The 23,310-nt window shown below is 47.9% G+C and overlaps 1 protein-coding gene and 1 long non-coding RNA gene across 4 annotated transcripts in view; one reads left to right on the plus strand and one right to left on the minus strand.

Annotated features, from left to right (window-relative positions):
• Positions 1-23,310, minus strand: part of RIPOR2 (RHO family interacting cell polarization regulator 2) — a 212,209-nt gene that overhangs the window by 88,167 nt on the left and 100,732 nt on the right. The window contains exon 1 of one of the 3 annotated variants that reach the window (XM_058285325.2): positions 4,011-4,377. The exons of the other annotated variants lie outside the window; for them this stretch is intronic. The gene's annotated coding sequence lies outside the window, so the exon portion shown is untranslated. Of the gene's footprint in view, positions 1-4,010; positions 4,378-23,310 lie in introns of those variants that run through there. 3 annotated transcript variants of the gene reach the window in all.
• On the plus strand, positions 16,927-21,570 carry LOC131275343 (uncharacterized). The gene is made up of 3 exons (XR_009182782.2): positions 16,927-17,012; positions 17,805-17,859; positions 21,482-21,570. It is a non-coding gene; the product is annotated as an uncharacterized lncRNA (long non-coding RNA).

Here is a 23,310-nt window from a genome sequence, read left to right on the forward strand (position 1 = left end):
AAAATTCATCTTTTCCCTTCCATTCACCGGTGATCTTATAATAACGAGGCACGCGGTGAACTCTTGTTACGCCAATGAGCCTTCTCCTTTCTCTGACCTCTGATTATCCTTATTCCTGAGATGACCGTGTAACTTTTCATCCAAACTGGATCGCTTGTGAGTGAAGGGGGTGCTGTTAACAATTGCACTCCACCAGCAGGTGCCCACGGGGCAAACCAGGATATACTGTCTTCCGCTGCACCCTGCCCCTCACAGCTGTAGGCTCTGTAGTTGCTTTTCATGTTTTTCAGCTTCCTCCTCGTTCCCTACAAGATCTGTGAGCTCCCTATGAGTAATAATCCATCACACACACACGACTTGGGTCCAGATCCCAGAAGAGTTGCTCAGTAACCACGAGCTGAAGTTGGAAACTGGGATACTCCCTTAAATTACATAACATTGCAGACTTCCACTTAAAATCCATCTCAGAAATAGAAGTGATTGTTATTCAGTTCATTATATTCTAGAATGTTGGACAGCGTGAAAAACACTCCCTTTGTTTAAGACTCTTTCTCCTTGGTCCGGCAGAGAACCTCATTCTGATCGTAGAAATATTGCACCTCATTTGCTTTCGCTGCTAAAAAAAAAAATGTAATTTCCTTTTTAATTAGGATAATGAATGTGTGAAAACATTCATCAGCTCCACACAGCACTCGTCAGTGTCATGTAAACAATGCACGGTAAAATAAATTGGGGGCGGTCTCTTGACAGTGCTCTGGGTTGCTTTGAGGGTGGGCAACCCAGCAGTGGTCATGGGCGTAAATGGGTGACATGACCTTTTCTAGGCAGCTTGCCACACTCCGACAAAAAAGCATCTATTATTTTGGGGGAACATTCCCAACCTAAGTGGCAAGAGCGTACTGTGCCCCAAACCCCTGAGCCATTAACCCAGAGAGGAACTTGGTGGCCTCGGAGAAGATGAAGGAAGAAGGGAGAGGACATGCAAGGGTCTTCTATTTTTTCATTTATTCGGGATGCATGTTTGGTTGAACCCACTTGCAGGCTTCCAAGCTCAGGATGGTGAAGTTTTAATTTTTAGGGAGAAATGTTGTTTCGAGAAACTGCCTCTAAGGATATGATTTCAAAAGTGGGGGAGAAAGGAAGGCAAGCGAAGGGCTCCTTGGAGATGAGAAGGAACATACTCAGAACCGTTCTTTTCTCAACAGCTCTTTCTAATTGTGCCACTGTGGGGGTTCACAGGACAACTGCTTCGGGGACCCCGTTGCACATCGAGGTTTGCCTTTGGGGATCCAATTAAGTCCCGCCCCTCCCCACCCCCGCCCGCGATTCCCTCCTTCATTGTCTGCTTCAGCTGGTATTCTTTTCTGGCTGAATGGACACAAACACAAGCTGTCTATCTCCCACAGCTCCTGGAGCTCGGCTTGGCAGATGAAAAGCACCCCGGGAAGGAGCTGCTCACCAGCTCCGGGCTCTGCTCACCGCCACCAGGGCAAGGCAAACCTGCGTGGAAAGGCGACTCTGCCATCACCCAGGAGCACCCAAAAACGGACTTTCCCTTCTACCACCACTTCCTGCCCAAGGAAGGCAACAAAATGGGTTGTGACTTCTGAGCCCTTTTCAGAATAAAACCAAGACAGCCCGTTGAATGAAAGGAACGGTAAAATAAAACCCTCGTGTGCAAACTCTTCGACTCAAGGGACTGTGGTCGGCAAGATCCAACCATTTCATGGGACATGTGGAAGCCACACTGCTCACCCTCCACAACCGCCTTTGTGTAGGCTTTAGTCTCTTGACACAGGGGGGTTGGGCCAATAATCTGTGAATTAAATCCAAACACAAAAGGGAAGTGACTCGGTTGCAGTTAAAGCAATGGGCATATGATTGGTATCACAGCTGGGCTGGGTTTTTTCAATCAGAGTAATGACGTTTCTATTTAAGGACCTCAAATTTGGGGAAGGACACCTGGCGATTACCGGCAGGTCCTCAGCAGTGCAATTGATAGGGGAGTGGAGGGACCAACGCCTACAGATAAACTTCTCCCCAGCTCCCTGGCTTCTCCAGGTCACCCTGGAAAGGGGATGGGTCCCTTCTCCACTGGAAATAATCTTACTCTGCAGTCAACAACAAAAAAAGCGAGCCACTTCTCGAGTTTGTGTTTGGGTACTCGGAATTTTACGCAAGTCCCTAGTGTATGCTTTCAGTTTTTCCCTCTTCTAGCTCGTTTTTTCTGTGTATCTACACAGAAGATAAAATATTCAAAGCAAAATCTCACTTTAATGTGTCAGAGGAAGAAGGAAGCAACACCAACTGGGGTCTTTTGGAAAAGCACCCTATGCAGCCTGTTTTTACTCAAGAGATTCTCCAGTGCCCAGGTTTTCAGATGTTTGGATGCAGTCGATTTTGGACAGGTGTATCCATTTCCTTCCTGGGCAAAAGCCATGATTTGACAGCATCTCAACTGAAGGGGGCAGTGGGATACAGTAGAATCATCCTGAGTGCTGAGCTGGGGAGGTGAGGGGAGAGGCCCTTTCCTCTAGCCACTGCTACCCTAAGTAGACACACCTCTGCAATTTGTTCCTGCTGAGGAGCTACTGACTGCTTCCTAATTAGCCACAGGAGAATAGATGACGCTGTTTCTTGGAGAGTTCACAGCTGATATCCCCTGCTTGTGGCAGCTGCTAAAACGCAGTTGTGCAGACACAATGGAGGTAGACGGTTTGGTGGGGGTACACAAAGACGGTCCAAATACGCCAGGGGAGCAAGGGAGAAGGCAAATCAGCTAGTAGGAATCCTGGGTAGGGGTGGGGAAGGAGGGGCACATTCTCAAGCACCATGTAAAGCTGATAGAAAACAAAAAGGAAGAAATGAACGCCGGTCAGGTGGCCGCAGGGCAAGCGCTACAGAAGCTGCCCAGCCCTGCAGAGAGAGCCAAGTACCAGGTCTTCAGGAATGGGAAGCAACGATCAGACCCAGTTCTAGAACTTCAGCCGAGTGCATGGACACGAGAGTGCAATTCTCCTGATAAAAAAAGGCTCAGCATCTCCCTAGCCAACGTGCACGCTGTCTCTCCAAGATAAAAACCTCTGAGCTGTCAATTTCCCCTCTGCGGGCTGCCAACAGAATCAGCTGGCTCCTCTGGGTTTTCGACTTGCTCCCTTGCTCCTGAAAGATGATCGCTTTCCAGGGAGCGGGTTGCACGTGCTTCTGTCACCCTAACACCTGGATGGCTTCCACTTGCCTACTTTCAAACAGCGCCCACTGCCTTTTAAAGTGAGGTGTCTCTGATCGTGCCCCCCAACCTCAGGGGAGGGAGATTGTACAGACTCTGGGTAGCAGAGTTGGGGAAGCTTCCCTCCTCGGGACCCCTCCCACGTGACAGCGACCTGACAGGGTGGTCCTCTCCTCAGGCCCACCCCCACCCCATCTTGCCAGGCACATCTTTCCGGGCAGCAATTCAACATATTTCCCCCTTCTTACCCCTCCTCCCATCCCCACCCCCCCTTCCTAATTTGGAATTCATACACTGTGGGAACGGGTCTGGTTCACAGCCAAGCTCACAGGCCCATGTGGTCCGCCTGGGGGCAAGTTAGGACCTGGGAGACCGGGCCCCCAGCCCGGAGCTGGATTCCCCTGGGGCGTGAGATTGCCCGAGGTTGCTCGGTGGCGGCGTGGGGGGCCACGGAATCCCGGAGGACTCCCATCTGGAGGCGACGGCGCCTCCCCCTCCCCGCCCCAGATATGCCCCAGCCCCAGGCACTGCCCCGAAGCTCCTTCCCCGACCCTCCCCCGGCCCCGCTCAACCCCGCCTGCCAACGGTGCGGGGGCCCTTTGCGCTCAGCCACTCCGCATGCCCGCCCCGGGGGGCACCTGGTTCCCAGCCCTCGGGGGCAGGGGGCGCCTCCCGTCGCGACGGCTCCTGGACAGGCAAGGCTCACGCCAGTCGAGGACATTCCCCCCCCCCCCCCCCCCGGGCTGACGGCGAAATCGGCCCCGAACCCAGCTGCACGCACCTAAAGATGAAGTCTCCTTGTCATGACAGGGGCCACCGCCGGCACAGCGAAGCCTCCGAGCCCAGGCAGTGCCCCCGGCGGCCCGCACCTGGGAGAGCGGGGAAGGGGCCGCGGGCAGCAGCCGGGTCCCCGCGCCCGCTGCCCTCCCACGTCGGCTCCCGCAGCCGCGGCGCGCGGTGGAGTGGCGCGGCCGGCGGAGCCTCGCGCGGCGGAGCGCGGGGGCAGCCCCGCGGAGGGGCGGGGAGCGCGGGGCGGGGAGGAGCCCGCGCAGCGGCGGGGGCTGGCGGCGTCACGGTGCGGGCGGGGGGACCGCTGGAGACAGCTGCGTGACCGCCGCTTCGGCCCGGCGCGGGTGGCTGCGCGGCGGGGCCCGTCTCCAGCGGGGCCCGGGGGCGCCGGGCTCCTGCGCAGCGCGCTGGGGCTGCCCGCCGAGGGCGCGCTGCGGGGCGAGCCGGGGAGCGGCAGAGGGCAGGGTGGGCAGCCCCGGCGGGGCACGGCCCTTGCAGCTCACCCTTCGGGATCTCCGACAGAGGCTGTGCGTTGCCGACAGTGGGGCAGGGGAGAGGGGTAGGTGGCTTCGTGGCCCGTTGCAAGAGTTGTGCTGGAGAGCCCCTCTGCTCCGGGGAGGGCTGCTTTGTCCCGGGCACCAGGAGGGCTGGGTTGGACAGAGGCCTCGTAATGATGGGGAAACCCCGAGGTGTTTTCTGTTTCGTTTCGGTAGATTTGAATTATACATACAGCTTCCCCTTAGGGTCTAGGTTGTGGGTCTTTTTATTCCATATAAAGGGCCTTTGGGAGAAGAGCCTTTTGGGAGTGTATAGGACTGGGTTCAGGGCTCTGCCTCCCACCTGGAAGAGGGATCCTTGCCTTGCCTCAGTTTCCCCACCTGTAAAGCCACCATATTGCATAGATGGTGTACCTAGCGTGTGCTATACGAAAGGTTATTGCAAGAGCATCCACCCCTTCCCAACTTGGGGTTCAGTTACTCTGTGAGGGAATTGGTAAAAATCGGGGCTGTCCGTGTGCCGGCTGAATCTCAACGGAGTTGCAACACCTACTCTCCAGTTCATTGGACTCACCCAGGACAACTAACAAGGAGCAGACGATGGGCAAACAACATACTGAGGAACCAAGAGTGTCTACCACTGCAAGCAAGAGAGTCCCATCCATTGACCATACGGGACTGAAGGCCCATCTCAGTCAAAGGTGGAGTGGGCATGCCATCACAGAGTCCTCAGGATTGGGAATGGACAATGGATTAGAGGAGACTTACTGGTATTCTTCTATAGACTTATTGTGATTCTAGCAATGGAAGAAAGATCACTGGTGTGGAGGCAGTGGCCACTGGAGGTTCTGAGGGTAGGGAGAGGAAAAAACAGGGGTAAAAGGGGGCATTTTTGGGACTTGGGAACCGTACTGAATGACATGACAATGACAGATACAGGCCATTATATATTCTGCCATAACCTACAGAGCTAATGGGAGAGACTGTAAACTACAGTGTACCCTATAATCCCTGTTTAGTGGCAGTGCTCTAAAATGTGTTTATCAATTGCAATGAATGTACCGCACTAATGAAAGATGTTGCCAATGTGGGAAAATGTGGGAAGTGTGGGGAGTGGGGCATATGGGAATCCCGTATATATTTAAGTAACATTTATGTAATCTAAGTATCTTTCAAAAAATGAAAAAAAAATATTTTTTTTTTAAAAATCAGTGAATTTAGACACTGACCTGGGAGATGTCAACATGGGAAATGCCTGCATCCAGCTTAGGGGAGACTGGGCCCCCAGGCCTGGGATACAAGCAGCCCAGCCTAACCTAAGCAACTGTGTTGGAAACCACCTAAGGAGCACATGACAATAAAAGAAGCAGGGCTACTTGGTGCCTAGACAAAGGACACCCAAGAAGAGGCATGAGTCTCTGCTTAGACCATGGAGGGTGATTTGGGCAGCGGCTGGATGGTTTGTGCCCTTCATAACAGCTTGGTTTCTCCAGCCCCCACCACCCTCTGCCCTTCTACCCAGCCTGCTCAGTAGTTAATGGCAGCACTCATTCTTCCCATTACGCATTCCTTCAGAGAAGAAAATGTGTTGACTATGTGACATGAGATTCCAGTTGGTTGGAATTCGTACATTTGCTATATTGGTATTCTGGTCAATCTGTGAGCCTCTGGTGAGTTTGTCTTGACTTGAGTTAGTCTTATGAGGATGAACTCTGCAGTTGATGATCTTCTTATGTCCGAGGCTAGAGAGCAGATGCAAGCACTGCATCATTTATTCCTGTCTATAATCCTGCAGTGGACATTATTATTCCCATTTTGTGGATGGGAAAACCAAGGTTCAAGAGAATTAATGTGATTTGTCCAAGACGGTACAGATGAATTAACTTCAGATACACTTGCAAACGCTGGGTTTGGGCACCTGCGAGACAGAGAGCTTGGTGCCCTTACAACCCAGTCCTTCACAGATCCTGGGTCCTCTCTCCAGTCTGGACCTAGGCTCATCCCATTGTGTTCCTATTGATACCTGAGAGATGAGCCCAGATATATAGCATGTTTCCTTACTCTTCCACTTTTCTTCCTCTTCACCTCTTCAATGACCTCCTTAGTCCTTTCCGGGTAAAATAAATCTGAGAGTCACACAGATCAGAACTGAAAGTGTCCTCCATACCTTTTTGCCTCTTGGCAATGACTAAAATGTCCATAAATAAAACTGCTATTGAAACATGCATTCATACAATAAATACTTAATGGAGAACTGAGGAAGGGACAAAGGACAAAAGAACACCTTCGCACCCTTCTGCCCAAAAAATGATTTTACAGCCTGAATAAAGATTAGAAAGATTAACAGTGTAGGAGTTGAATAATAAATATGGTATAAGAAAATGGTAAAACTGATTACAAGACAAGATAGGACTCTCTAAATTGGCATTCAATGTGACCCTATTCAATGTGTTGTGGGTAACTGCCTTACCTGTTCCTTATTGTAAGTGTTACACCTGTTCTATTGTAGATGTTGCAGTTTTTAGATGTTGCAGTTGTTCTCTATTATTGTAGATGATGTTGCAGTTCTAATAGCAAACAGCTGCTTGGTAGTTTCCAATAAACAGGAGGTGGAAATTAGGGTCGAGGCTCTCAGTTCCAGAAGCTGAAGTCCCCTGGTCCCATCTTTATCTCCTCTCTCATGTCTCTCTCTCTATCCTTTTAAATTCTGTAAGTTCTGCTTTGCCTTCTCTTCGAGTCAACCTATTACTAAGCTCATCGTAGCACCTATATACAGAAAATCCTGAAAAACCCCCAACAAAGTGACTAGAACTGATAAACAAATTCAGCAAATTATCAGGTTCAAGATCAACACCCGAAATCAGTAGTGTTTCTGTACACTAACAATGAATAATCTGAAGAAGACATCAAGAAAAAAAATCCATATATAAAAGCAACTAACAGAATAATTTAGGACTAAATCTAACCAAGGAAGTAAAGTACTTGTACACAGAAAACGATAACACATTGCTAAAAGAAATCAAAGAAGACCTAAATAAATGGAAAGACATTCCATGTTCATGGATTGGAAATCAAATATTAAGACATCAATCTTACCCAAAGCAATTTATGGATTCAATGCAGTTCCAATCAAAATTCCATGGCCGCCTTTGCAGAAATGGAAAAGCCAACCATCAGTTTTATATGGAAGGGTTATGGGCTGAATAGCCAAAAAGAAGATTGAAGTTGGTGGACTCATCCTTCTGGATCTTAGAACTTGTTACAAAGCCACAGTAATCTAAACAGCATGTTACTGCCACAAGGATAGGCATATACACCAATGGAATCTCACTGAAAATTCAGAGATTAACCCTCACATTATGGTAAACTGATTCTTGACAAGGCAGCCAAATCTCCTTAATTGGGAAAGAATAATCTCTTCAACAAATGGCGCTGGTAGAACTGGATATCCATATGTAAAATGATGAATGAGAACCTCTCTTTTACACCATGTACAGAAATTAAGTAAAAATGGATCAAAGACCTAAATAAAAGAATCAAGACTATATGACTCCTAGAACATAAGGTAAAGAAGCATCGTCCATCTTCAGGATCTCGTGTTAGGCAACAGTTTCTTAGACCTTACATCTAAAGCACAAACAACAAAAGAAAAAAACAGGTAAATGGGACCTCATCAAAATTTAAAACTTTTGCTCATCAAAAGACTTTATCATGAAAGTGAAAAGACAACTTACAGAATGGGAGAAAATATTTGGAAACCACATATCTGATAAGAGTTTAATATCCAGAATATATAAAGAAATCCTACAACTCAACAGCAAAAGTATAAACAAGCCAATTTAAAAAATGGGTAAAAGACTTGAATAGACATTTCTCCAAAGAAGCTGTGCACATGGCCAAAAGGCACATGAAAAAATGCTCAATAGCATTAGCTATTAGGGAAATGCAAATCAAAACCACAATGGAATAACATTGCACACCTACTAGAATGGCTACTATTAAAAAACAGAAAATTATAAGAGTTGGAGATGTGTAGAAATAGGCACACTCCTTCAGTGTTGACAGGAAGGTAGAATGGCGCAGCAACTGTGGAAGACAGTTTGGTGGTTCCTCAGAAAGTTAAGTATAGAAGTACCATATGCCCTGACAATCTCACTTCTAGGTGTATATCCCAAAGAACTGAAAACAGGGACTCAAATCAGCTATATGCACAGCAATGTTCATAGCAGAATTGTTCACAATTGCCAAAAGGTGGAGGCAACCCAAGTGTCTACCAGTCAATGAATGACTAAACATAACGTGGTATATCCGTCCAATGGAATATTATTCCACTGTAAAAAGTCCAGGTACATGTGACAACATGGATGAGCCTTGAATACGTCATGTTGAGTGAAATAAGCCAGACACAAAGCACAAATATTGTATGAATTATTTTTAAGAAATAATTAGAATAAGCAAATTCATAGTCAGAAAATAGAATAGAGGCTACAAGGGACTGGGCTGGGGGTGGAGAATGGGGGGTTACTGCATAAGGTGTGCAGGGTTTTATGTGGGTGATGGAAAAGTTTTGGTAATGGGTGGTAGTGATGGTAGCACAACATTGTGAGCATAATTAACAGCACTGAATTATATATTTGAATGTGGTCGAGGGGGAAATTTTAGGTTGGATAGATGTTACTAGAGTAACAAGTTCCCCTCCCCTTCTGGGCTGTGGAGCGCTTTGTGAGCTTAGGTATAAATGTGGGGAGGGGTGTGCATGCAGAGCTCGAGGCCGGAGGGCCAAGAGCAGCGTGGTGTGGTTTTCAGGCGACTGCCTTCAGAGCTCCCTTGAGGTCGCCCCACTCAGCATCCTGGCTTCGGGGCCAATGCTATGAAGAGGGTACAATGAGCTGCTCCCCTCTTGAGCTGGCTCTCGGGCAGGGGGCACAGGGTAAAGGGCGTACCCAGGCCCAATGCCGCTCCTTGGGCTGGAAGCTCCTGGCAACGGGATGGCCTTGGGTGACCCTGTAGCCCCCATGGTTCCCAGCACAGTATGCTCCTACAGCTCAGAGAAGTGAGTGAGACCAGGCATCACAGGTCTACACCACCAGGACATTATCCTTGTCCAAATCCCAGGGTGGTTAGGTGACACGTGCAAGGTCCCACAACCAAACTAAGAGCTACCACCCAAGCCCAGGCCTCCTGCCCGCAGTCCTTCAAACCACCGCCCCTGCTGTGGTCATGAGCAGTGAAGTTCTCCCTGTCCCCACCCTCTGGAACAGTGCTGTTCACTGCCTTCTAGGGCCCCTGTCACTGCACAAGCAGGATTCTTCTATCCCCAAAATGTCACTGAGCAAAGCCTTCAGGGATACCTCGGCTGAGCCCTTGCAGCTTCATCCGGGGAAAGAATGATGCCCGGAGCTTGTCAGGGATTGAGGCTGGGGTGTCATAGAAAACTTGCCTAGCCTGAGACTCGTAAGGTTGCTCTTTTAAGCCAGTGGAAAGAAATAGAAACTTTCAAAGGAGAAACAGATTTAAAAAGTTTCAATCAATCTTAATTAAAAACACCCCTAGGTATAAATAGAACTATTATTGCAACAGATAATTTGGGGGTGCCTCAGATGCCAGCACTCTGCTAAGGACAGGGGACTCACTGGTAAACACATTACTCATGCAAAGCGATGAGTCTGGCGATGGGGAGAGCTGTGAGTACGGGAGACGAGTGTTGTGAAAGAGGAAGTGCAGGGTGCTATGGGAACTGTTATTATTTTGGGTACCATATGACGAGGGTGTCTTTATTTCAATAGCACTGAAATGGCCTCTTTCAATAACTGAACTTTATCCTGTTGTCACATGGACAATTTTTTGTAAAGTTTTACCTTTATGATGTAGAACTTTAAATGTCAGAAAAATAAAACTCTTGATACAACTTCAAATCTTGTCTGAGCAAACATAGTATTTGACCATGAGGTTAAAGTCCCTTTATCATAAAATAAAATATATGTTGTTTTCAACTTTGCTCAGTAAAGTACATTTAAGCTCAAGTAACATCACCTGCATAAACAAATGGATTAAAATAGAAATACTAAAACCATAGGGTGCAACAGAATTTCTGTAACTTGCACTGAGTTCTAGTTATACGAATGTTAGCATCAACAGTTCCTTCTAACATGTTTATATCTTTCCATTTTTTTGTAATAATATAGAATAATGTATGCTTTATATCACTGAGTAGAAATATGCTGCATGAAGGAGATCTAGATGATTTGCCTGAACCCATAAAATCTCCATCCCAACATGATACTGTTCAAAACATCAAACATTTTATGGTTTGAAACTCCATCACAACTGTATGATTGTTAAAATGGACATTTTCAAAACTAGTTTTTGGTCAAAGAAAAGACTCATCCAAGCCAGCCTGATTGTTCTTTCCACCACCAGTCAATCGTAAAGAATGCATGATTTACCTGAAGAAAGTGAAGACTCTGAAATGCAACCAATTTAGTTTCTTGACTTAGACCCTCAGGCATATAATGCAGCACTTAGAAGATGCCTGAAGATGCTCGCCATCATGTACGGAAGGGGAGGCTCTAATGGGAAGATCCTCTTAGAGGTACTGGTTATATTAGCGACCCCTACTCACACATATTTCTAAATACCTTCTGCCTAGGATGCTGGTAGATTTGGGCTTTTAATCATGGTCGAGTTGCCTGCTCAGTGATGTACACCGAGCAGAAAGGACACAGGTTTCAGTGGCCTTCTCCACCACCACGGGCCGGTTATGCTCACTCCAAACTCAAACTCTCCCACCAGAAATGCTGAAGGACCCCACCGCTTCCTCATCCAAGGCGGGAGAGCGGTAGCCAGCCACAACTCTGCCATCTCTCTTTCTAACCGTGACGTCTGATATCCACATGGCCAGCTTAGCTCACACCCCGATTCTGAAGTTCCTTCTCGACCCTTTGGACCTTCGCCAGCATCGTGTGCCACCCTAATGAACGGCCGCATCTTGCCTTGACGTGCTGCCAGTTCCGAGTTGCCGGACCTCCTTTCAAACCCCTTCCTTCCGTTGTAAGGTACTTGGTACACTTCTCCTTAGTTTATAAGCTCCTTGGTGTCAGGAACTAAGGTTTGTGCAACCTATAGCACAGGAAGCCCCACACTAACAGGGCAGAAAGTATTTATTGGCATTGTAGCTGCACCTGCAGAAGTAGGTTTCAGCCTGACACATGCCAGCTGGGTCTTGCTTACTGGCTTCTGAACTGCTGAGCAAGCCCCCCTTTTCCTTCACCTGCATCTGGGAGGGTTCTCAGAAGCTGGTCTCATCCACAGCCTAGGCTGTTTCCTTACCATCAGCACATGGCTGCTAGCACGAAGGCAAGGGTGTTAGGCCCACACCCCAGCAAGGGTGTCCCAGGAATGAATGGCCCAGGATTGCTGACAGCTGACACCCTGCTCCTGGCTTCCGCCCCAAATGACCTAGAAGACTGCATGCGTAGAAGAGAGTCAGCAAATTGTTCAAAGATGACAGGAAATAGAAGATGCCCTAACTACATCAGACCATCCCCTTCTACCCAGATGCCTGAGACTGAATTTCTCGTATGTTATCATGTTGCACATGGATGTCGGTTGCTCTAATACCATAATCTAGACCAGCAGTTCTCAAGTCTTCTATCTCAAGGCCCTTCTACACAATAACATCATGTAAACTGCAGCTTCCAAATATTTGGTGCCTGGAACCCCTTAACTGGGGACCCCAATAAAGGGTCCGAGGGAACCCTCAGATCACATTTTGAGAACCACTGATTTAAACTGACAAACATTTGGACAGGTTAACTTTACAAATTCCTACAGCTATGAACCCAACAGGCTGAAGGTAAGCTGCATAAATTTAATTCAGTAAGAATTATTGCACAACAATATTAAAACAAGTACAAAATAACTCAAGACAAATGTAGAAGCAATGAGAAACTATCAATAACCACATATCACCCCATGCCTGCTTCTTGATATGCAGGTTTTTAAAAGGCCCAATTCATCATAAATGCCTTCTCTTTCCTCTCCTTATCAGGGTTTCCTGATATGAAGAGACTTGTCTAAGGGTTCTCGAAGGCAGGGACACCAGTGATTGATTCATCCTGTATTCCCAGGCCCAGTACAGCCCTGACATGACGGGGGCATCCCACGTCGCTCCTCGCCACCCTTCTCCATCCGCTCTCTGCCTTGGGGACGGACATCAGTCATCCATGGCTGCCCTGCCCTGTGACCCTGTGGTGCCCGGTTGGGTTTGGCCAATGAGGAGCCCGTGAGGAAGTGGGAGGGGGGGACTGAGGCCAGGATATTCATTCCCAGGTTTCTCCCGTGGGGCCACCTTGGCTGGCTGGTGTAAAGGATGGCCCCTCCCTCAGATGCCCTCAGCCCAGCTCTCTCCTCACAGGTTCTGGAGTCCACCCCCATCCTCTGAGCCTAGCAGTGGTGCCGCTCAGTGGCCCCTAGTTCCACTCCTCCAGGTTGTTCTTCCCCACTCCTCCCACTCCTTTGAAATTCATCTCCTTGTAAATTAATCCTTCTTGAATTATTGTAAGAGAATGTCATCCATTTCCTGCCAGCGCCCTCATTGATACACCAGCACATATGAGATTAATGAATGACTATTGATCCTTTTTCCTTTTTTACGACTGATTCTTGAAAATACTTTAAAATCTGCTTTTATCGCATCATTCATATTTTAAAATATCTCTTCTGTAAGTAACTCGATTATTTTCATTTCTCTTTCCATTTCAGGCCAGAGATGTGGTTGCACGTAACCCCGTTTAATTCCTTTCCCTCTCCCCGCCCCCAACTCGGCAAAGCTCTTTGCGAAGCCCCCCTCCCTCATTCACCAAGTTCAGACAGTTGCTTCAGGAGATGATTTTTGTGGGAGCCAGGGGCCCAGGAGGCCCCGTGCCCCAGAGCCTGGTGGCTGGTCGTTTGCGTGATTTGGGAACCCAATTTAGATCTGAAACTGAAATCACAGGGAGGTTAAATGAGCTGTCAAAGCTATTCCAGAAGCAGGGAGAGCCTCGGAGAGTCCTTAAGCGGCTTAAAACGCTGGGGCACGGAGTCCGAGGCCAGCCACGCCTGTCCCCGCTCGGCAGCCCGTGAGGCGGACCCCAGGCTGTGTGTCCAGCTGTGGGTCAGGAAGCCCTGGTGCCTCCTGCACCCGCCTGGAAACCATCAGCGATCCTGCTGCCTCCGCCTCTTTCCCTCCTAAGTCCCAGGTTCACAGCCCACACCTCCCCCTGCTAACACACATTTTATGCAAAATCCGTCCCCGTGCGCCTCTCACAGCTTCGCGTTGCAGAGGTGAAAAAGCGGAAACCTGATTCCTGCAAGGCCACTTGCTCAGCCCACAAAGCCTTCTTTGGTGGCGGGAGCCGGGCCCTGGCCCCATTTCCCCTCTTTCCTTCTCGGCTCACGCACAGTGCATGTCCCAGGCAGCTTCGGAAAGGAGCAGGGACAATGGGGCAGAGAGCTGTCACCTTCCATAATTAGCGGGGCAGACGGACGGCTGCAAGCTCACTACGTCAACAGTGCCCTGGCACCTCATAAATTATTCACCCCGTCCGTGTGGAATCGGCTGTCACTGTCCAAAAGAGGTCATTCAATGCTAAGGCGGCCGCGGGCGCAAAATTCACGGTCACGGCAACAAACCCAAGCGCTTTGGTTGAAGCAAACCTCCAAAGAAAGCGGCTTCTCCGAGGAATCCCTGGTACGAAATAGCTTTTATTGAATCCCAGTTGTTTTCGTTAGCAGAAGCAGGAAGAAGCTGAAACAGCTGTTGGCTGGCTGGGAGCCGGAGGGTTTTTTCCAGCCTCTTCCTTCACCTGACCCTTCCACAAGAAGCCTCCAGGGACTCCTTAAGGAAGATAAATGGGAACACCTGCTCCATTGGTTCTCTGCACCGAAGACCAAGGCCAAGTCTGATGAGGCTAATCACTGGGCAACGGCAGGTTCTAGAAGAGCCGGTGCACAGACCTCTCAGAGCAGGGTCTGCCAGCCCTGGGTTCTGCCTTCACAGAGGAATTCAAGTTCAGCAGCTGCTAGGCTGCGTGCCCCCTTGCTTCAGACCCAAGTTCATCGGCACGGGGGGGCCTCTCACTACCCAGAATTCCTTCGCTCCCTTGTTGGCAGTAGATACATTACTCAGCTCAAGTGCCTGGTGGAATAAAAATACTTCGCCAGCTACTTCAGTGTTTGAAGCGTTCCTGGCATGTTAATGCGTTCTTATAATGGTTTTCGAGGCCATGAAAGACTGTCTTACAGGGAAGAACAATTTTCCCTACCATTAGAAGAAAGAAACGTCCTGAAAGACAGAGTTTGTAGAATATGAGTGGAAAGAGAACGCTGTGGGTCCTTGACTGTTAAATGGACGTGGAATTGAGGGAGGCTGATAAATCAATTAGGGGAAGAGAAAAAAAAGGGAGGGAGCTTAGCAGAGGGACTGAACTCTTGCCTGCCTGCAATTAGCAGGATAAGACCAAAACCTCCGCTGGTCCCTTCCAGCTGAGATGCTGTGAATGTCCAGCCTTGGAGCAAGAGGCCAAGAAACACGAGCATTTTAAATGAGCGCGTGGAGCACCAAAGGCCCGAGGTCAGGTAAACGCGGAGAGCTCACAGCTGCTTTCCCACGACTGCATGCCAAGCTCTCCTTAAAACGTCCCCCTCCAGGACGCCTGCCCAGATTCCTCCAGCGCCTCCCCTCTGATCTTGCCTCCTATCTCCCCGGTGGGTTGTGAACAGTTTGCGCTGTGTTACTTAAACCCTGGTCTGAAGGAACACAGCAAATGGGCCGTGCGGTCCCCTCCCCATAAGGATTCATCTATGAATAATTCCTGCTTGTCTGTTGCTTTCTGATCAACATTTCAACGGATTCGTTCCCGAGGACCGGCTTCCGGGTTCTTGGAGCGAGACGTCGTTCAGTGTCTACCATTTACTATTTATTCTACATGTGTGCACGTAAAGTCTAGTTCTGTGTGTGCCGTTGCCAGGTATTTATTCTGCACACCCATCTGTCCCAAGCGGAGCTCCTGATTCCCCCCACGAGAGCACCCAGGCCAGCCCAGCCCCGGTCCTGCTCCTCCTGGGTTCCCGCCTCTCAGGAAGAGCAACGCCGTCCTGCCCACGGCGGAGGCCGGGCCCCGGCGTGCTCGCCCCCTCACCCTCCACATTGGGTCCATCAGCACCCAGGGCAAGGGTCCTTCGGCTCCCTCCTGGTGACGGCAGCAGCCTCCAAACTGGCTTCGCGGCGTCTGCCCTTGGCACCCGCTCCCCCCTTCTTAGTTGTCAACGTGGCAGCAGAGGGAGTCCTTTGGAAGCTAAACCCGATGCTGCCACTTTGCTCAAGGCCTCCCCATTGCTCGGTGGCTCCGCACCTCACACAGAGTGAAAATCCAGATCCTTACAATGGCCCATCAGGCCTCTCGCCCCAGGAAGCGCTCTGAGCTCATCTCCTGCGGTTCTGCGCCCGGGCCGCTTTGGCCTCCTGCTAGTCCTGGGACACTGTACCCCAGACGTCCACGCGATCAGTCGAGTCTCTGACCACTGTGCCCTGTCCCTCTCATCCTGCTTTATTTACTCCATTGGGCACATGTCCTTTTCCTGGTCTGCCTCCACTAGAATATAATTCCACGAGGGCAGGACTTGCATTGTATTCGACAACACAGAGCCCAGAACGGACCAGAACCTTGCACCTGCCAGACATTCAATAGATACTGGGAAGTGTTTGGGGAAAAAAACCCCACTTATGGACCTTAATAGCTCCTAGCGCCTTGGGGGGGCCACCTTCTGATTTTGTAATTACTTTTTAAAGTATTTACACAGATCCAAATGCCGATTCTCTGCTAGGCTGAAATGAGTCGAGGGAACTCTTGTATCTGACTCTCTACACATCCTGTTAAGAGAAAACAGTCTTTCTAAGCATCTGTCAGGTACACCCAGTGCCCTGCTGTTAGGTTTAGGCTCAGGAGAAAGAGAGAGAAACTGACCTGCAGACTCTCAGTCGTCTTTGCTGTTTCCTTGGCAGATCCATTCCTAACTCTTCTTGACAGCAAGATTGCCTTCAAGCAAGTTAAAACTGCTCAGAGGTGCCCAATAAATAGAGCTGAACATTCCTGCTTCTCGCCCTGCTCAGCAGCCCGGAGCCGGGAGCCTCCGCTGAGTGTGCATGGGTGTGTGGCAGTGCCTTGAGCTCTCCCCTGTGGGGGCGTCTTTGAGAAGGCCTCCTGGTTCCTGAATTAACTGCAGGCTGAGCAGTCCCTCCCGGTCTGCCTTAGGGGCCAGGGGCAGAGGGCAAGAGCCAGCACTGTTTGGGGCTGATCAAAGCCCTTCTAATCCCATGTAATCTCCTAATGTAAAGGGAACGCATTTCCACTTTGTGGTTTCTTTGGGAGATGCTCCCTGAGGCCTGGCACCACCACTCCTTGGCAAGTAAGGAGACGTGCGCCGGCCCATGGAAAAGCCGAGAAGACCATCCTGAGGTATGCTCACTCAAGGAGGCCCCAGGGCTCCAGATCCTGGAGGCTGCCCACCCGGAATGACATGTGAATCCAGGGAATCAGATGGGGAGGAGAGTGCCTTGCAGTGGTCCGACATCTTAATGGGAGGGCCCTGGACACGCCTGGGCACTAGCTTCTTTTGCCAAATTAATTGTCCAAGAAGAGACCTAATCTTGAGCTGGGAGAACAAGTCCTCTGTCCTTCTGTGCTTCTCTCCCTCCTATGACTGTGACTTCTCCTGCCCCCCATGCAAGGCATTCTAGCATTGCTTTTCTGTTTTGGACCATCAGTTGTGCATCATCCTTCCAGATCACCTGGTGTTACAGAGCGGTGCAATAGGGTGACATATCTTCTCGTTAAAAGGGACCTTAGCAATGATAAGTTCCAACCAGCAGACATGGGAAGGGTTAGAAGGACGGATGGTTAAGAAACTCTCAATGATATTAAAAGGCAAAATGATTTGAAAATGGACCTAGACCAGGGATCGAAAGGCTTTTTTCTGTAAAGACCCAGATAGTAAATATTTTAGTCTCTGTGGGCCAAGAGATAAAATCAAGGATATATAAGAAGAGAGGAATCAAAGTTTCCTACACATTTTTATTGACAGATGTCAAAGTAAATAATAATGATTGAGCATGACCTTTCATGTAATACAGGCCTGCTAAGAAGAAAGTAATTCTTTTTCTCTGGGATAGCATTTTGCTTAATTGGGGTCAGTGTCCCCGAGGATCAAATGGGTTGCAAACGTTCATCTAAAAACGTCTTCTTTTGCAGGCTACACAGAAACAGGCGGCAGGCTGAATTAGGCCACCCTCTGCCTTAGACTGAGGTAGGTGTGGAGTCATCCACTCGCTGTGAGTAGTTTGCTAAGCTTCTCAGCATTACCTGGTAAGTCATAAAGGCATAAGTATTTCTCTTTCTGGGCATATTGCCAATGTTAGGAAGACTCACAGAATTTTTTCTGTTCTTCATGCTTTAGTCCATGCTGTAAATAATAAGATGTGTCGTCTTTTCATGTCCACAGCTGATGCTTCTGAACCCCCCATCACTTGTCTTCCCAGGCCTAGGGAGACACTGATTCATTGCCAGTCCACCTTCTATACCTGGTTCTGTGCTACTCGCACCCATCAGTTATGTGCCCCGATCATGACTTCTACTGAGTGGTGCTCAATACACATTTGTTCATTAGTTCCGAGATTGACCCTTGTAACTTGCTCTTTGCCCCATGTAATGTTTTGAAGCAACCGAGCCGATGTTTGCCCTCCTAAACATTTATGTGCCCATTTTAATATATTTACACACACATAGATATCATGATTTCCTCTAGTAAGTTTTCCCATAGAAAATATTTAAAAGCAGTGGGAATTACAACAAAACAACAACACACCAATAGAGCGGACACTGTAGAAGTTCCATGTGAAATTTCAGCATCTGTCCTAAAATGCTGTAACATTGACCTAACTTGACATTTCAGGGGTGCTATCTTTAAATTAGGAATGTGGTTTAACAAATAGAGAGAGCCCAGCCTTTCTCAAATTCCCTTTTGAAAAGAACTCTGTAAAGTGGTGATTGGGAAGGCAGTATCTGGTGTGTTTCCCGCAAGTAAATATTTACCCAGGAAATAGGTCCTGTATACTGTTAATGATATGCTCAATGTTCTCCACTTCCAGCATTCCTGAACAAGGCAAGGGACTCTCTCCAGAAGAAAACTACCACAGTGTATATTTCTCTGTGGTGCTCAGAGAAATTTCACAGGGAAACTAGACGGTTAAAGCAATAGAAAATGAGTATGAAATCACGTACTTTATTCTGTGCCAAGCAATGGGGTTATTCTAAGCTCTGCCTTAGTCACATGGTGGAGATCAGATAGCAGCCAGGCTTGTAAATTCATGCACCAGAGGTACCTCTGGAAGGCATGTGAGGTGAGTAGTAAACAGCTTTGCTCCAGTCAACTTGTGTCTTTAAATAAGCCAGCTCATCCTGGTTTGTGACAAAGGCCAGAAGTAGGAGAAGAGGGAACTGTACAGATTTGGGAGGCTGGACCAACTGAGAATTATCACAGTTTAATAATACTTGGCATTTACATAATAAGCCCTTAATGGTTTTCAATTGTCTTATACATTATCTTCTTTAACCTCATGGCAATTGTTTAAGAGGGCAATCGTCACCATCACCATCACTACTACCATTACCACCATGACCACCCCATGACCACCACCACCATTAACACCATCATCACCACCATCATCACCACCACTACCACCACCGCCATTACCATCATCACCACTATCATCATCACCACTACCACCATCATCACCACCATCATCATCATCACCACCCACACCACCGTCACCACCGTCACCAGCATTATCACCATCACCATCACCATCATTACCATCAATCATCACCACTATTACCATCAACATTGTTATCACCACCACCACCATTACCACCATGACCACCACCATGATTACCACCATCATCACCACCATCACCATCACCACCATTATCACCACCACCACCACCCACACCACCATCATCACCACCATCACCATCTCCATCATCACCACCATTACCATCGCCATCATTACCATCATCACCACTATTCCCATCACCATCATTACCATTAACACTGTTATCACCACCACCACCATTACCACCATGACCACCACCATGATTACCATCATCACCACCACCATCATCATCACCACCCACACCACCATCATCACCACCATCACCATCTCCATCATCACCACCATTACCATCACCATTATTACCATCATCACCACTATTCCCATCACCATCATTACCATCAACATTGTTATCACCACCACCACCATTACCACCATGACCATCACCATGATTACCACCATCATCACCACCATCACCATTATCACCACCATTACCATCGCCATCATTACCATCATCACCACTATTACCATCACCATCATTACCATTAACACTGTTATCACCACCACCACCATTACCACCATGACCACCACCATGATTACCATCATCACCACCACCATCATCATCACCACCCACACCACCGTCACCACCGTCACCATCATTATCACCATCACCATCACCATCATTACCATCAATCATCACCACTATTACCATCAACATTGTTATCACCACCACCACCATTACCACCATGACCACCACCATGATTACCACCATCATCACCACCATCACCATCATTACCATCATCACCATTATCACCACCACCACCACCCACACCACCATCATCACCACCATCACCACCATTACCATCGCCATCATTACCATCATCACCACTATTACCATCACCATCATTACCATTAACACTGTTATCACCACCACCACCATTATCACCTTGACCACCACCATGATTACCATCATCACCACCACCATCATCATCACCACCCACACCACCATCATCACCACCATCACCATCTCCATCATCACCACCATTACCATCACCATCATTACCATCATCACCACTATTCCCATCACCATCATTACCATCAACATTGTTATCACCACCACCACCATTATCACCTTGACCATCACCATGATTACCACCATCATCACCACCATCACCATCATTACCATCATCACCATTATCACCACCACCACCACCCACACCACCATCACCACACACACCACCATCATCACCACCATCACCACCATCACCATCATCACCACCATTACCATCGCCATCATTACCATCATCACCACTATTACCATCACCATCATTACCATTAACACTGTTATCACCACCACCACCACCATGATTACCACCATCATCACCACCACCATCATCATCACCACTCATACCACCATCATCTCCACCATCACCATCATCACCACCATTACCATCACCATCATTACCATCAACACCGTTATCACCACCACCACCATTACCACCATGACCACCACCACCATCATCCTCACCATCACTATCATCATCATCATCATCACCACCACCCACACCACCATCATCACCACCATCACCACCATCACCGCTACCATCATCACTACCATTACTATCATCTTCACCACCGCTGTGACCATTACCATCATTATCACCCTTCACATATGGAGATAGAAATTGAAGCTTGAGGAATTAGGTGACATGCCTGGGGTGAAACAATTAGTAAATTAAAGTAGAACATTGAACTAAGTTTTCCAAATCCAAATATTTTGCTCCTTCTCTTATACTACCTTCCCTCAGTTTGTAAGTCTGAATGGCAAATATCACAGATTTAAAAACAATGATGGCTTCAGAATTTCCGTATGCCAAATACTGAGTTTTGTCATATGGTTGGAGGAAGGGTCTGGGCCTTATCTGGAAGCAATTTTCACTCAAATGATAGAGTGCAAATCACTCAAAACAGCAATGTTTTCTTAGAAGCCTTTTAAAAAAATCTTAGTTTCCATTAAGAACTAAATTTTTTGTTTTTCAGTTTTTTGGAGATGCTCATGGAGATAAAGAGATAGAAGCAAGCCCCTCCCCTAAGACATCCTTGGCACCCCTCAGCATTAAAGCCAGGAGTTAAAAGAGAAGAGTTAATTTTTCCTAACATTTTCGTCGTGAATTATCTGAATGCAAGTAAGAGTGCCTTCCACAAATCATATCTGAAAATTTGATTCTTTGGCATATTTCTCTTTCAATAAGGCCATTTTATCATTGCATTATACTGTTATAAATAGGAAGAAAATCCCACCATAGAAGAAATTTTCATATGCATTCTCTTTTGGAGCTTTCTAAGTGATAATTCATAGAAAATTCTAAAAATTATATTCAACTGCTTAGTCAGCTGACTCAAGTTGTCATCTGAAAGTAATTTTCTTCTCATTTCTTAGCTTGCTACCTTTACACTGAATGGACAGTTTAGAAGAAGTCAACAGACAGAAGGAACCAGCTGGTCTACCCCTGTTGCTGTTTTGAGTGGCATTATATAAATATTTAGACTTTTCATGCTTAATGCTCCAAAGACAAAGAAGGAAAAGTGTGCAGTGAAAAGGTAGCACCTCATCACTTTCCAAAAGGAAACTTGTTCTTTCTTCTCTTTATTTTATTTAGAAATGATTATTTCTTAGTGTTAAACCTCACAATACAGAAGAGCAAATGCCTTAGGATCCTTTTTTCTGTTTACTTGGCTTTCTATCAATGAAAATCTACCAATCTGACAACAGTGTTTTTGCTCTCCCTCAATTGGGAAAAGAGACACCTGGCCCTATAAAAAGTTCACATTTTCCTCAGCTTCATATTTTAAGGTTTAAAATTTTACCTTGCATCCATCAATGCCTCTTTATGTATCTTCTGTTTGAAGCATGTCAGGCAAATTGAGGCATGAAAAAGGGCACTATCAGGAAAGTCCACATGAGAAAGAATGATCGTAATGTAAGTTATTATTAGTTTGCCTTTTAGAGTAAAATTTGCCTTTATTCCTGCTGTTTTTGCTTCTTCTTTCCCTCTCTGGCCTGCCCTCCACGGGCCTTTCCTCCATGGCCTGTGTCCACACCGGGCAGTGACTGTAAACCTATCCTCCACCCACCCCAGGGCACCCTGAGCCCAGGAGCTGCCAGCCAGAGACAAGGAAAGGCCAGGCAGGAGCTGCCCCCAACTGTGTCCACTCACAGCCCCTGCTCCCGTCCTCGGCGCCTGGCACACCCCCGTTCCAGCTCCTGGACCTCACGCTGGCTGGCTGCTCTCCCTGGATGGCCCGGGAGTCCCTGCGGAATGGCTTAGGCCTGCCTTGTGGTCGCCACCCCAGCATGGGTCAGAACCGTTCTCTTAAAAATATCCATGGTGGTGATGGTAATGGGTAAGTGTAGTTGATGCCACTGGATTGTACAAATGGTTAAAATGGGAAATTTCTTATAGACATACCACAGTAAAATATTTTAAAAGAAGAGGATAAAGAAATATCTAAAGAAGATCAGTAGATTGTTTTCGTTTTTTCTGGAAGGGAAATGCAAGATGACCTATGAGGGAAGCGAATTTGGCTCAATGGATAGAGCATCCACCTGCCACATGGGAGGTCCAGGGTTCAAACCCAGGGTCTCCTGACCCGTGTGGAGCTGGCCCATGCACAGTGCTGCTGCATGCAAGGAGTGCCGTGGCACGCAGGGGTGTCCCCGGTGTAGGGGAGTCCCACACGCAAGGAGTGCGCCCTGTAAGGAGAGCCACCCAGTGCGAAGAAAGTGCAGCCTGCCCAGGAGTGGCGCCGCACACACAGAGAGCTGACACAGCAAGATGGCACACACAAAAAAGTGACACAGATTCCAG

Source organism: Dasypus novemcinctus, chromosome 22 (genome assembly GCF_030445035.2).
Source record: "Dasypus novemcinctus isolate mDasNov1 chromosome 22, mDasNov1.1.hap2, whole genome shotgun sequence".
Lineage (NCBI taxonomy): Eukaryota > Metazoa > Chordata > Mammalia > Cingulata > Dasypodidae > Dasypus > Dasypus novemcinctus.